General features: G+C 40.5%; 1 protein-coding gene across 8 annotated transcripts in view; it reads right to left on the bottom strand.

The window, feature by feature from the left end:
* Mast4 (microtubule associated serine/threonine kinase family member 4) overlaps positions 1–12,626 on the bottom strand; it is a 604,035-nt gene that overhangs the window by 501,376 nt on the left and 90,033 nt on the right. The gene's annotated exons all lie outside the window — the stretch shown is intronic.

A 12,626-nucleotide genomic window follows, 5' to 3' on the forward strand; every position in this document is an offset into this window, starting at 1 on the left:
CCAGGGCCAACACAGAGGGTACCATGTCTTGTAATAGCATCCAATAAGTACCTAAAATAACATTTGATCATCTTGTTACTGATTACGGCAAGTGCATTTCCCTCCTATCCTTCTAGTAGAGTGAAAAATTAAACATACTTGCCTATACAACATGTTCATTTGAATCCAGGCTTTCTTAAAAAGATTGAATTTATAAAAAAAAATTATGAAAAATAAAGCTTTTGTTTTGTAACTTTCATTACACATAAAACTTTCACACATAAAAAAACCTATTTTGTGTTCACTTGCCTTACAATTAAAAGATATATGCTGTTAACATTTATAAAACCTTAATAATTCTGATGAGTATGACCAATCCTTAATTGCCTATTTAAGCAAACTATAATGTAAGTAAAATTTATTAACAAGTGTGAGGTTTTGAATGAGAATGGCCCCAATATATTTACATGCTTAGTCCCCAGTTGATGAACTGTTTGGAACGGATTAAGGGGTGTGGCCTTGATGGAGTGGTATGTCCTTGATGGAGGAAGTGAACCCATGGGGATGGGCTATGAGGTTTCAAAAGCTCATGTCAGAACCAGTGTCACTTTCTCTGCCTGCTGTCTATGAATCAGGACATATTCTCAGCTATTTCTCCAGCACTGTGCCCACCTGCTTCCCATCATGATGATAATAAACTAACTCTCTGGCACTGTAAGCAAGCCCCTAGTTAAATGCTTCCGTTGGTCATGGTGTCTTTTTACAGCAATAAAACAGTAACTAAAGACAGCAAAGGTGATCGCCTTAGGCTGGGAGCTTTGCAATGCACAACAGATGCCTTCAAACTCATCTCCAAGAACAAGATGGCAAAACAAGCCTTAAGAAGTCTCACAGTAATCTCTATACTGCATAGTCATTCATTGTTAGGGTTCATCTGAAAGTGTTTGATGAGGTGAAACCCAAAAGAAAGCTCTGCATTCATTCATGTGGTTTTTGTAATAGTCTTTCATATTCATTTCATTAGCATGATTCTCTAACAATCTCTTCTTAGTCATTGGATTGCTGCCACCAAACTACTACAAAGCAGACTGGAATGCTTACTACAGAAGAGAGGGAAAATCAAAAGGGGATGAACAGAATACAAGCCAGTTCACTGTTATATTGAAATGTCTGCCCAAAGAGTTTAATCAATTCACTGCCTGAGAGGAAAAACCCACCTGTGTTCTGATGGCCCACCTCTATTACACAAAGCAACACTAGGAATGGCAGCAGGGCATGGCCTATTCTGCAAAACAGGTCTAACCTGTATAGCGCAAAAGAGCTGGAAAATAAAGCTCTCAAAAACAGACCTATCAAAAGAGCTTGAACAGAGATGACCAAGGGTGTCCAGGGTAGGAATGGTAATGAAAAGCCTAAGTGTGCACAAGTATGTCCTTTACTAGACAAATCCTATGTGTGGCTTTCAATGATTGTAATTTATATGCGTACACAATGTTTTCAGGAGTGTGAGTCAAAGTACAATATACTAAAGTATACTAAAGTATAATATACTATAAGTATAAATTAATCAATAAGATTATCAGCTTAGACATTCACGATTGTTACCAAAAATAAGGGTAAATGAGGTAAAATAAATAAGAGATAGTCACTATTAGTGAAATAGAATACACATCTGTATTCACTAAAATTTCCTATGATGACTCCTAACCCCAGGGTACGTGTGGTGGTGTGAATATGCCTAGCCCAGGGAGTGATACTACTTGGAGGACTGGCCATGTTGAAGTAGGTGTGTGAGCATGGGTTTTAATACCCTCATTCTGGCTGCTTAGAAGTTAGTCTTTTCCTGTTTGCCTTGGGATGAAGATGTAGAACTTTCAGCTCCTGCTATATATCATACCTGCCTAATGCTGTCATGCACCTACCTTGACGATAATGGACTAAACTTCTGAACCTGGAAGCCAGCCCCAATTAAATGTTATTTTTATAAGAGTTGCCATGGTCGTGGTATCTGTTCACAGCAATAATTTCCTAACTAAGACAATGAGTGTCTGAGGAAGTAAAGCTATGTCAGGCATCGGGTTGTGAGGACACAGCTGTCATGAGCAAGACTGATGCCTGCTATGATTTAAATCTTGAATGACACAAAGACCTATGTCTAGGTCTCTGAGGTGACACCATTGGGAAGTATAACCCTAAAGAGATGGAACCTAGCGGGAGATTTTCAGGTCACGTGAGATATATTCCTAAAGAATACAGACAGGTCTCTGTCTCTTCCTCTTTGCTCCCTGGGTTGTGATGAAGTTGGTAGTGTCAAAAACACCACATTCTTTGTATCATGATGTGATTTCCTTGTCACAGTCCCCTCAAAAAATGTGGTCAAACAACCACAGACCACACCTTCCAGATCTGAGAATGAAAATAAACCTTGAATGTAACCCCTTCCCCTAAGCCTCACTGAAGATAAAGGGGAAGAGTCAGAAAGACTTTTTAAGAACCAGACAACCAGAAGTCTACTTCAAGATGGCATCCTCTCAAGCATTATATGAACGCTACACCCATGAAATCTCACAATATGGTTGCCTAAACAAGACCCGCATAATGACATCAGTTGACATGCCAATATATTTGGGGAAATTTCACAAGGTTCCCCTCTGAAATGAAGAGCTATAGGCAATCAATGGCTACTGAGAAAGAAAGAATCAGTTTTATACAGGGGCTGGTCCCCTAAGAGGACATCCAATCCCAAAGACTAGGCCTGAATACATATGTATGTATGAGATACTTATGAGCCGTACTAAATAGATGCAGTGAATTGTACATACAAACACACACACATACACAAACATACACACTAATAATTTAAAAAGAGAAATTCATAAACTTGAGAAGGAGTGGGAGGCATGGGAGGAGTTGTAGGAGTGAGAGGGATAGAAATATAAATACAGTAATTGTATATGAATTTCTAAAATTTAAGTTAAAATTTTTTATTCGAAAGGTATTTTGTTTCATGACAGGAAGGTGACTAGAATAATGTTCTTCTAAAAGAAACCCCAAAGAATTTTCTTTCTTCTTTCTGGTAGATGAGGGCAACAAGAACTCAATTACCTGAGTCAAGAAGTGGGACCTACCAATACATCAAAGTCTCTACCTGTGGTGTTTGGCTACAGGACCCTGATAAGGCTATAAAATGAATCCTTTAATTTATTTTAAAACAACTGTTCTAAATTTGCTTAATTCAATCAAGTCTGTGAATATTAAAGACATATCATAAGTCTGTGATATTAGCCTTAATATTATAAGAGATATTTCTGTCTATTTAGCAAGAATAAGAGTGTTAAGACACTTGAAAAATCAGGAACTTAAAATTATATTATAATCAATCATACAGAAGGTTACTGTATGATCCTTAACAACCAAGGATTCAGAATTCCCCGTTTTTCACAAGAGAATTCCTTTCATGTACTCTTAAGTTTTTACTGTACAGAATTTCAAGAAGAAACTTAACCAATACTAATGCTGATCATTATCAATGTCAATTTGACCACATACTTAGTTTTGGAACCCTGGGCAAGGTACAGTAAGTTATTTTGTAAGGTACTATTAATCTAGGGAAGTTACTAGGAGGATGAAATTAAGTTCTGTGGGGCACTACTGCATGCTATTAGCAGAATGCTCTCAACAGTCACAGAATAACTATACTGACATAAAAATGCCCAATTCCTCTTTTCAGGCTTAACTAAAATCAACAGTCAACACACCACTCCAAGGTGCCCTACAGGCCTCATAATGATGGGCTACAGCTAGCTGTTCCTCACATGGTACCATGAAAGAACCACATTCATACCTCTTGAACTACAGGGAAAATAGTGGAGAGGGGACAATACCTCCACCAAAGATCCCAATGCTCTGGCTTTCATAAAAGCCACCCCCCAAAACTCCCAAAGAAATACTGGGGCCCTTAAAGAACTGCTTTCTTCTTTCGGAATGAAGAAAAACTACATAAAGCTCACAAATTGTTGATAATGTCAATGGCTTGGAAGACGTGGCCATAACTCAGCCAAGAGAGGGAGCATGGGTGTCATTCAGAACACTGTAATATTTAAAGAAAAGAAAAGGGAGTTGAAATCCCCTGAAAATGATAGCTAACAGTTTAGTAAGTTGAGCTCAGCCATTGGTGATGAGAGGGTTAGGCGGGATGCTTGATAGTTCAAGACCAGGGGCCAGCTTGGGCCACATAGACCCTGTGGGACACAGACAAGTGAAAAGAGGAGAGAGAAAATGGTTAGTGCTTAAGACTAGAAGCTAACAAGTTGAAAAAAAGAAAGAAATTTACAATTTCTCATTAAAGGTTATGAAGTGTTTTTTTTTTTTTTTTTTTTTTGGTCTTGTTTTGTTTTGTTGGGAAGAGCAATACAAAAACTAATCTCCTTCTAAGATCTCAGAGTTGTATAAATATTTAAGACACAAAATATTCCAATATTCCAATATCTCTATAGTCATTAACTGGAGATTCTGTGAGAAAAACTAGTTAAAAAAAAAAAACATAAGAACAGCAAAATGACTCTTCCAAGGTCACATGGTCAGTAAGTTGGGGACACCAAAAGTGGAGTTTCAGTCAGCCAGAGTGTTACCTCATTCAGATTAATTATTACTAATGGTGGTTAATGCATTGAAAAGGCTTCTAAGCTATCCATGTCACATGCCTGCAAAACTTACACTGCTTTCCAGTAGAAGAAGTCAATTCCAGGTGAACCTGAAAATCTTATGTGAGAGAGCCAAAGTCCAAAACATCTACGGTACTCCTCAGAAGCCTCCAGAAAAGATGATCTGAGAGCCCACCGCCCCCTTGCAATACCTACACTTTCCATACAAAAAGTTCTATACAGCTTAGTACATTCACAGGCCCTGTGCACTTTAATGCCTGTCAAATGTAGTCAGAAATGCAGAACCAAATTATGTAGGCACTGGAGAGGTTATTCATCAACCTCAGGAGTAGTCTTACCCCCAAGGTTATCTGCATTCCCTGGGCAACAGCAGGCTTAGAAGTCCAAATAGCTTGGGAGACACCAGATTTGGAGATCACAGTGAGCCAGACAACAACCAGGTACCATACTGAACTAGACCGGGAAGATAAGAGCTGGGATAGGAAAGAACAAGAAGTTGACCACCTGAGAAGAAAAACAGCAACTAAAGAGGGATGAAGTGCCAAGGTGCCCAGGTAGCAAGAGAAGATGAAGGCATCTGGTCCTGTACAGGACTCAGGTCCACAGGGTGGACACCACAGAAACCAAGCCCATCCCTGATCCTCAGGGAAATGAAGGTACCCTGGCTAGGGTGAACATGGCCCTGGTTCCTCTTTAAGTACTGAGAGTATTTCCCAAGAGACCAAAGTTAGGATGATAATGCAGGGTGAGGCCAGAGAGCAGGAAAAAAAGAGTGCTAAGTGGCAATTAGTAGTTTCCACAATGATGATGGGTGTTCCTAGAGATCAAAGAAACCAACTGTTTCCACTTTCACAAAGCTTAAAATATAATACGAGCAGCTGTGTACAGTTCCCAGTGCTTAAGACACTTACTTAAAGACCAGAAGGTGCAGCTTGTAAAACTTTTTCCAAAGATAGAGTATACACTGAAATGCTTCCACAAAGGTCATTTGGTAGTTCTACTCTTCTATGTATGTATGTATGTATGTATGTATGTATGTATGTATCCATGCATCATCTATTTATGTGGGTTATAATTTTTATAATGTAATTATTTGTAATTAAATACAATTAATTAAAATTTCCCTTACCTTTCCTCTCTCCAAAACCTTCCATATACATCTCCCTGTTCTCCTTCAAATTCATAGCCTCTTTTTAAAAGAAACTAGTTGCTATTGTATGCATATATGTATATGCATATATATTCCTAAATAAAACCTGTTGACTATGTACAATGTTACTTGTATGTTTTCAGAGCTGTCTGCTTGGCATTAAACAACCAGTGTGTGTTCTCTTCCCCAGGCCAGTCCACCTCTCCCCTTCCCTCTGCTGTCAATCATTCATTACACATGGTTGAAGCCTCGTGGGTTTTCCTCCTTCCAGTTTGGCATGTCCACTGGAGTTGGTGGGGCTATTGTGAATGATAACACACAAGGATATGAGTGTAAGAGGAAGACTTTTCAGCTAAGATTGCAAACCATTTCCCTTGCCTTCACCATACTGTAAGAGTCATCATGAGACATCTCTCATTGGTCTCAGCTAGTGGTCAGTCTTGGTCCAAGCAGGAGCCTTCTGGACTCACCCATAGTCCAGGTAAGTATCGAGGTGAGTGTCGCCCCCACTGTCTGTCCTAAAATAACCCAGTCATTGGCAGTCATTCCTCCCCAACACAGCTACCATGTGTACCTCTTCCCCTCGTTACTCCAGAACTACAAATGATGGGACTCTATCTGCAACCAGAAGGCATCTGGGACACAGGCTCATATAAGAAAACGGAGTAAGAAGTACCAAGCGACCATTCTCCTCTCCCTCTCCCCATAGTTTAGGGTCCCAGGCATTATCACATGTTCAGTTTCTACAGAAGTCAAAGCTCTACCCTGGAAATGGTGGGAGTTAGCTTGCTAAGGTAAAGCTCAGATCATCTAAACTTAGTCTGAAACCTTGACCATAACTAAAACAAGGCAGGCTGTTGGAGGCATGGCTTCGATAGCATTCCTAACACTAGTGCATACCCAAATAGGTGGACATATCACATCACTGCCAAGCTGCCAGCATCAGAGAACCATCCTGAGAAGTAAATCATCCCTTTTGGTCTACCGGCACACACTGCAAGGCAAGAGGTAGCCAAGCCCAGTAGAAAGACTGCTAAGAAGCAGAACCTAAAAGCTTGCAAGGCCTTCCCTGAATGCTGGGTCAGGCCGCATTTGTGTACACACCAAGAAAAAGTTTACTCAACAGAGAATATGTTGTTGTTAAATATTTCTCATGCATACATTATTTAGATACAGGGATACTCAGGCTACTTATACAACTAGCTAGTCACAAGCAGCCACTTAGGCTACTCCTGTTCACCTAGGAAACGGCCACTGCATCTTCAGGCAAAACATTAGCTCAACTTGAGATCAACGTCTTTATTTGCTTTTTATATTTCTATACACACACACACACACACACACACACACACACATGCTTAATTCATGGTACCTCTGTGAGGGTCCGAGAACAACTTGTGAGAATCAGATCTCTCCTTCCATGGTGTAGTTTCCAGGGATTGAACTTACTTAGGTCATCAGACCTGGTAACAAGTACCTTTGCCCAATGAGTCATCTTGCTGACCTCCAGTGTTAACAGTTTTTTTAAATATGATATTTTAATTAATTAATTAAGAAGCCATACATAAATAGAATGTATTTTGACCATATTCACCCCCACCTCTTCCTAGACACATCCCTTACTTTTCCATAATTTCTATGTTTTCCTTTTTCATTAGTAACCTACCCACTCCAGTTTGTGTCACCAATACATTTATGAGTGTGGGGCCATCCAATGGACCACTGTTGATCTACCAGGTGCCACCCTTAAAGAAAGCTGACTGTCCTCCCTCAGAAGCCACCAATTGTCAATAGCTCCTGAGCTAGAAATGGGACTATGTAAGCCCCTCCCCACTCCTTGCTGAAGTGTTGATGGCTTGATACAGTCAACTACAGCTGCTTCAAGTTCATGAGTCCAGCTGTCCTGTCATGCCCATAGGCAATGCTTCATCTACTCCTTATGAAAATTTATATGAAAGAGTTTAATTGGAGTTGCTCTACATGAGGAAATGCTCCTTCAGAAGCCGTATAAGTCATCACCCAATAAAAAGCCCAGTATCTGGTGTGGGACATCTCCCCTTGATGTGTTGGTTAGAAGTGTCCTATGGATCTCCAAAACAAGGCAGGCTATTCTCCTTGTTCTTGTTCACCCATCAGAACTTGATGTGAAGACCCTACTGCTGAAGACACCACACACCTTGGCCACAGGACATAGGACAGCAAGGTGAATACTGGATGGACGCTTCTTCCCTGCCACCTGCCTTTACAGTACTGGAAAGTGGTATGCAGGCTGCTGCAAGAAAGTCAATACCAGTTTTGGCTAGCTGTGAACCCGATGCACTACAATAACAACAGGCATAGCAAGCTGTGCCCTTGGGTGCAATAGTGCTGTAAATGTTGTAGAGGTCTGACTGACTTTAAGGCTTGCTCCATGGGAGGAAATGCACACCTGGTACTGTTACTCTGGCCAAAAACTCATAATTGGAGAGCTTATAGCCCCCAGGGGTAACCCAACTGCTATCATTTTGCTAAATGTATACAGTTTCAAACTGCCCTCTAAATCTGTATCTCTGTATCTATAGATTGGCACAGCTCTCAGACTTTATCAGAGAAGTCTCTTTGTGATATAGATGGCGGTTAACCCAAAAACTCACAGCAAGCCCAAGTGCGGAGAGTGTCACTGGAGTGTTCAGTCACAAATGGATGTCTCTATCAAACCTTTCCCAGCCAGTCCCAGCAAGCCAGTAAGGAACATCCCTCCATGGCCTCTGCATCAACTGCTGCTTCCTGACCTGCTTGAGTTCCAGTCCTGACTTCCTTTGGTGATGAACAGCAACCTGGAAGTGTAGGCTGAATAAACCCTTTCCTCCCCAACTCGCTTCTTGGTCATAATGTTTTGTCCAGGAATAGAAACCCTGACTAAGAGAAATTGGAAGAGGCATGGAAGACTGTAAGTGCCAGAGGTCACAGAAAACCAGAGGAAAAAACACTATCTTTTTAAGTCTAGTTGGTGCTTTAAAACATGATAGTTACTGTCAATAAAAAAGTTGTGACTCTCAACATCTAAATGAAGGGTTACAACAGCTAATTAAATAACGCTTCCTACTTAAGTATTCAAAACTACATTTTTAAAACTTTGCATTTGGGTTTACAAATAACACATAATACAAAACCTCTAGAAATAAAGGGGAAAATGTAGCTTTTCCCCAGTATATCTTAGGTAAGGCTAAGATATACTGACTACACTTTATTTTTAATTTTGTTTAAATGCTTTCTCTACATAATTTAATAAATCAGATACATCGTGATAGCAAATGTGTAAACTATAAAACCTATGCCACAGAGCTCATGAACCATTACAAGGCAGGGCGACTGGTGAGGCAGACAGGGATGGAATGAAAAATCGAAAACAGGAGACTAAGAAGCATAAGAAGCAGAGGGCAGGAGAGAAGCAAAGGAGAAGAGCTATTTATCCAACTGGGATTTCCACAGTGGTGACACATGCTTCTTTAAGAGTATCAAAGAAGCAGAGCGATACCAAGGACAAACTGCCCTCCTTGGGAAGGGGAGGCTAACTGAAAAACAGAAACAAGGGGCTCTTCCTTAAGTCTTATTAAAATACTTTCGGTTACATGGCAATGTTTACTCAGGACTTAAATCTGTACATTAGTAAATGTTAGGGCTCTGATTTATTTACTCAGAAAGCCTTCCCTGTGCCTATGAGCATCTTCAGTAGCAAAAGCATACAGAGCTATAATAACAGTACTGAGAGTATTAACTGTTGATGGTAACACTGAGCGAACACAGATTACCATGCCACATGCTGTTCTCAACACTCATGCAGCTTATAACCATGAGTCAAATAATGAAGCTATACTCACTTTACTGAGAGAGAAACTGAGGCTCATAGAGGTTAACACTATTAAAAGTCACAAAGTGATTATCAGGCACAGGAGCTTCAGCTGGGCAGCCTGACCCCCAAGTCTTTCATTTTAACCTCCACCATGTAATAGAATCAGTAAGACTCTTTCCTTTGAAGCAAACTTCAGTAGAAAATATTCCTCTCTTTTGAGAGCTAAGGACACCAGATAATATCTCTTCCCCCCATATCTTCTCAGAACAAATCAAAGGACAAAGATACAGTTATTCTAGCTCCTTCTATGAACCCCTTACACCACCACTAGTTCATAGAGCAGTGGTTCTCATCCTATGGGACATGACCCTTTTGAAGGCTGCATATTAGATATTTATGACTCATAATAGCAATAAAAGTACAGTTATGAAGTAGGAACAACATAATTTTATGGTTGAGGATCACCACAACACGAGGACCTGTATTAAAGGGTCCCAGCATTAGGAAGGCTGAGAAGCACTGCTGTAGAGGAAAACTCTCCCAGATTTTCTTTCTTCCTAGAAAGTAAAGTCAGCAGTTATGTTTGTCTCCATTAAAACAACAATTCAAATGTCGTACTTCTTAATATTGGTGGCCTTCTTCTGGCTCTATTCTATATAATCTATCTGTTCCTTTGTAATTTACCATATCACTTTTGCTGATCTATTCTGATCCTGAAGGTAGCAATACCTTTGGTAAGAACTCATACCCACTCTTTCTTGTTCTCATCCTTGGAAAGCCTATTAGAACCTTAGTGGGCAGCCTCATCCCTTGTAACCTCCTGCAAGAGCATATGGTAGCTTTAGAGAAGCACATGCTAAGTAAACACCATTAACTGATCAATGTCTCGCTCGCTATAGTATGTTTCTTCTTATCATTGATAAGAACATATGATATCTTCTTATCATATGTTTTTAGAGATGGTCTTGCTGTAACCCAGACAGATCTTAAATACCTGGGTGAAGCACTCCTCTTGCCAGGGACTCCTAAGATGCTGACTGGAGGCACGTGCCATTCTGCCAGACTGCAATATTTCCAAACCAAGAAAGTAACCTTCCCTCTAAACTTTTCCTCTAATTCTTCTATTATAAACCTTAAAAATTACTAGCCTTAGTCTTCCCAGGAACCCTGGAATGCTACTGAAAATCACTCTGTTTCTCACTGACAAAGCTAGTGCTACATTTTATATGCATGACTAATTGGGCACGTGACTGGCACATAGTTCTCTGGGCAAATTTCAACCCTGATTCATAGGCAAGTGTGTATGTATAAAACATATATACACACCCACAACTATACTCACAATGCATATATGCATGTAAATATTTAAATTTCTTCCAAAGCAATTTATGCACCTGATTTCCAAACACATTTAATTGAACCCTCTGTCGCATCAAATGAAATTTCTATTTAATTGGCTACTGTGTGTGAATTATTAACTAGTGCTCTTTGAGAAAAGAACGTAAAAAAGAGGTAAGAAAAGCTCCTGGTATAGTTGGAAGATAAGAAGCGACATCTTCCCATCTCCATGGTTGTACAACAAACCCCTTCCCCATCTTCCAGCTTTGCTGGCAGCCTCCATGTGCTCTAGGCAGGTGTTCAGAATAGTCATTAGGGACCACTTTAGAACTACATCCTCTTTTGATAGCAAGATGCTCAAAGTCTCTGCAGAGACAGCACTACCTCAGTTTTCACTAGAATATGAAGCATGGCCCACTGGCCCTTTCTTAAACATGTCTTCTGCTTCCTATATATCTTTTAAAAACGTAATGCTACATTAATAAAGAAGCACAGGCAGAGATGGACTCCCAACACTGCAAACACAGCTACACTTGATGCTTGTCAAAACCCCTTTTCTCCAACACTGCTAAGGCTTCCATGTGTGCACCTCCAATCATGGGGGTTGGAAATTTAACCCCCACGTTCTGTCATAATGGTTTGAAAGTGGGGTCTTGGGAAGCCATCAGGATTTTCTGAGGTCATGAGGGTGGTGGTCCCCACAGTGGCTTTATAAGGGGGAAAAGAGGTCCAAGGCACCTGTGTCACTATGTGATGTTCTTTGAAATATCAGGACACAATATGGAGGCCTTCTATAGACTTCAACCATGTGTCACGCCATGCTCTTGAGCTTCCCAGCCTCCAGACCCTCTATTTTTTATCAATTACTGTCTTGGGTACTTTCTTGGTCTTTCTTCTCAGCTCCACCCCCGACCTTCTACCTTGGGTCCTCTGTCATGAAGATATTACCTGTGTGTCTAACAAATGTGAGAATATTTTAACCCCTTTGCTATGGGGAACATTCATAATTAGCCTTGGTCTACTGGTGGCCTTGGAGCTTGAAGTGAGAGCTGAAAAGGAGAGCCTACAAGGTCTAGTTTGCAGAGAGGCAAATAGAATTCCAGTTTGGGCAATCAACCAAGGACATGTAACTATTAATGCCCCTGGCAGGCTAACTGCTCCCATCTGGAATACAATTCTTAGTTATGTACAGCTGCTCATGCAGATCTGGCCCAGAGGTACCAGGGTGCCTATGAAGTCACCTTGGAGACACTCATCGATTATAACTCATGGCAACCTACTAGCCTTTATCCCAGTTAAAGGCATCGAAAATGGACAAATAACAGCTTATTGGAGCTGGGCAGTGGTGGCACACACCTTTAATACCAGTACTTGGGAGGCAGAGGCAGGCGAATTTCTGAGTTCAAGGCCAGCCTGGGCTACAGAGTGAGTTCCAGGACAGCCAGGATGATCTAGAAAAACCTTGTTTCAGAAAAAAACAAACACAAAAAACAAAAAAACAGCTTATTGGATAGTCCACCTAGTGCCAGCAGTTTGGAGACATGTTTATGACATTAAGCACTAAATGCATATAACAATACCCTGTGAAAGTGGCCATACATGGTGGGACTGATTGTTCTGGCAGCATGTGTATAGTAGAGGATTGCAAAGTCGATCATCAATG

Source organism: Mastomys coucha, unplaced genomic scaffold (genome assembly GCF_008632895.1).
Source record: "Mastomys coucha isolate ucsf_1 unplaced genomic scaffold, UCSF_Mcou_1 pScaffold8, whole genome shotgun sequence".
In the NCBI taxonomy this organism is placed as follows: Eukaryota; Metazoa; Chordata; class Mammalia; order Rodentia; family Muridae; genus Mastomys; species Mastomys coucha.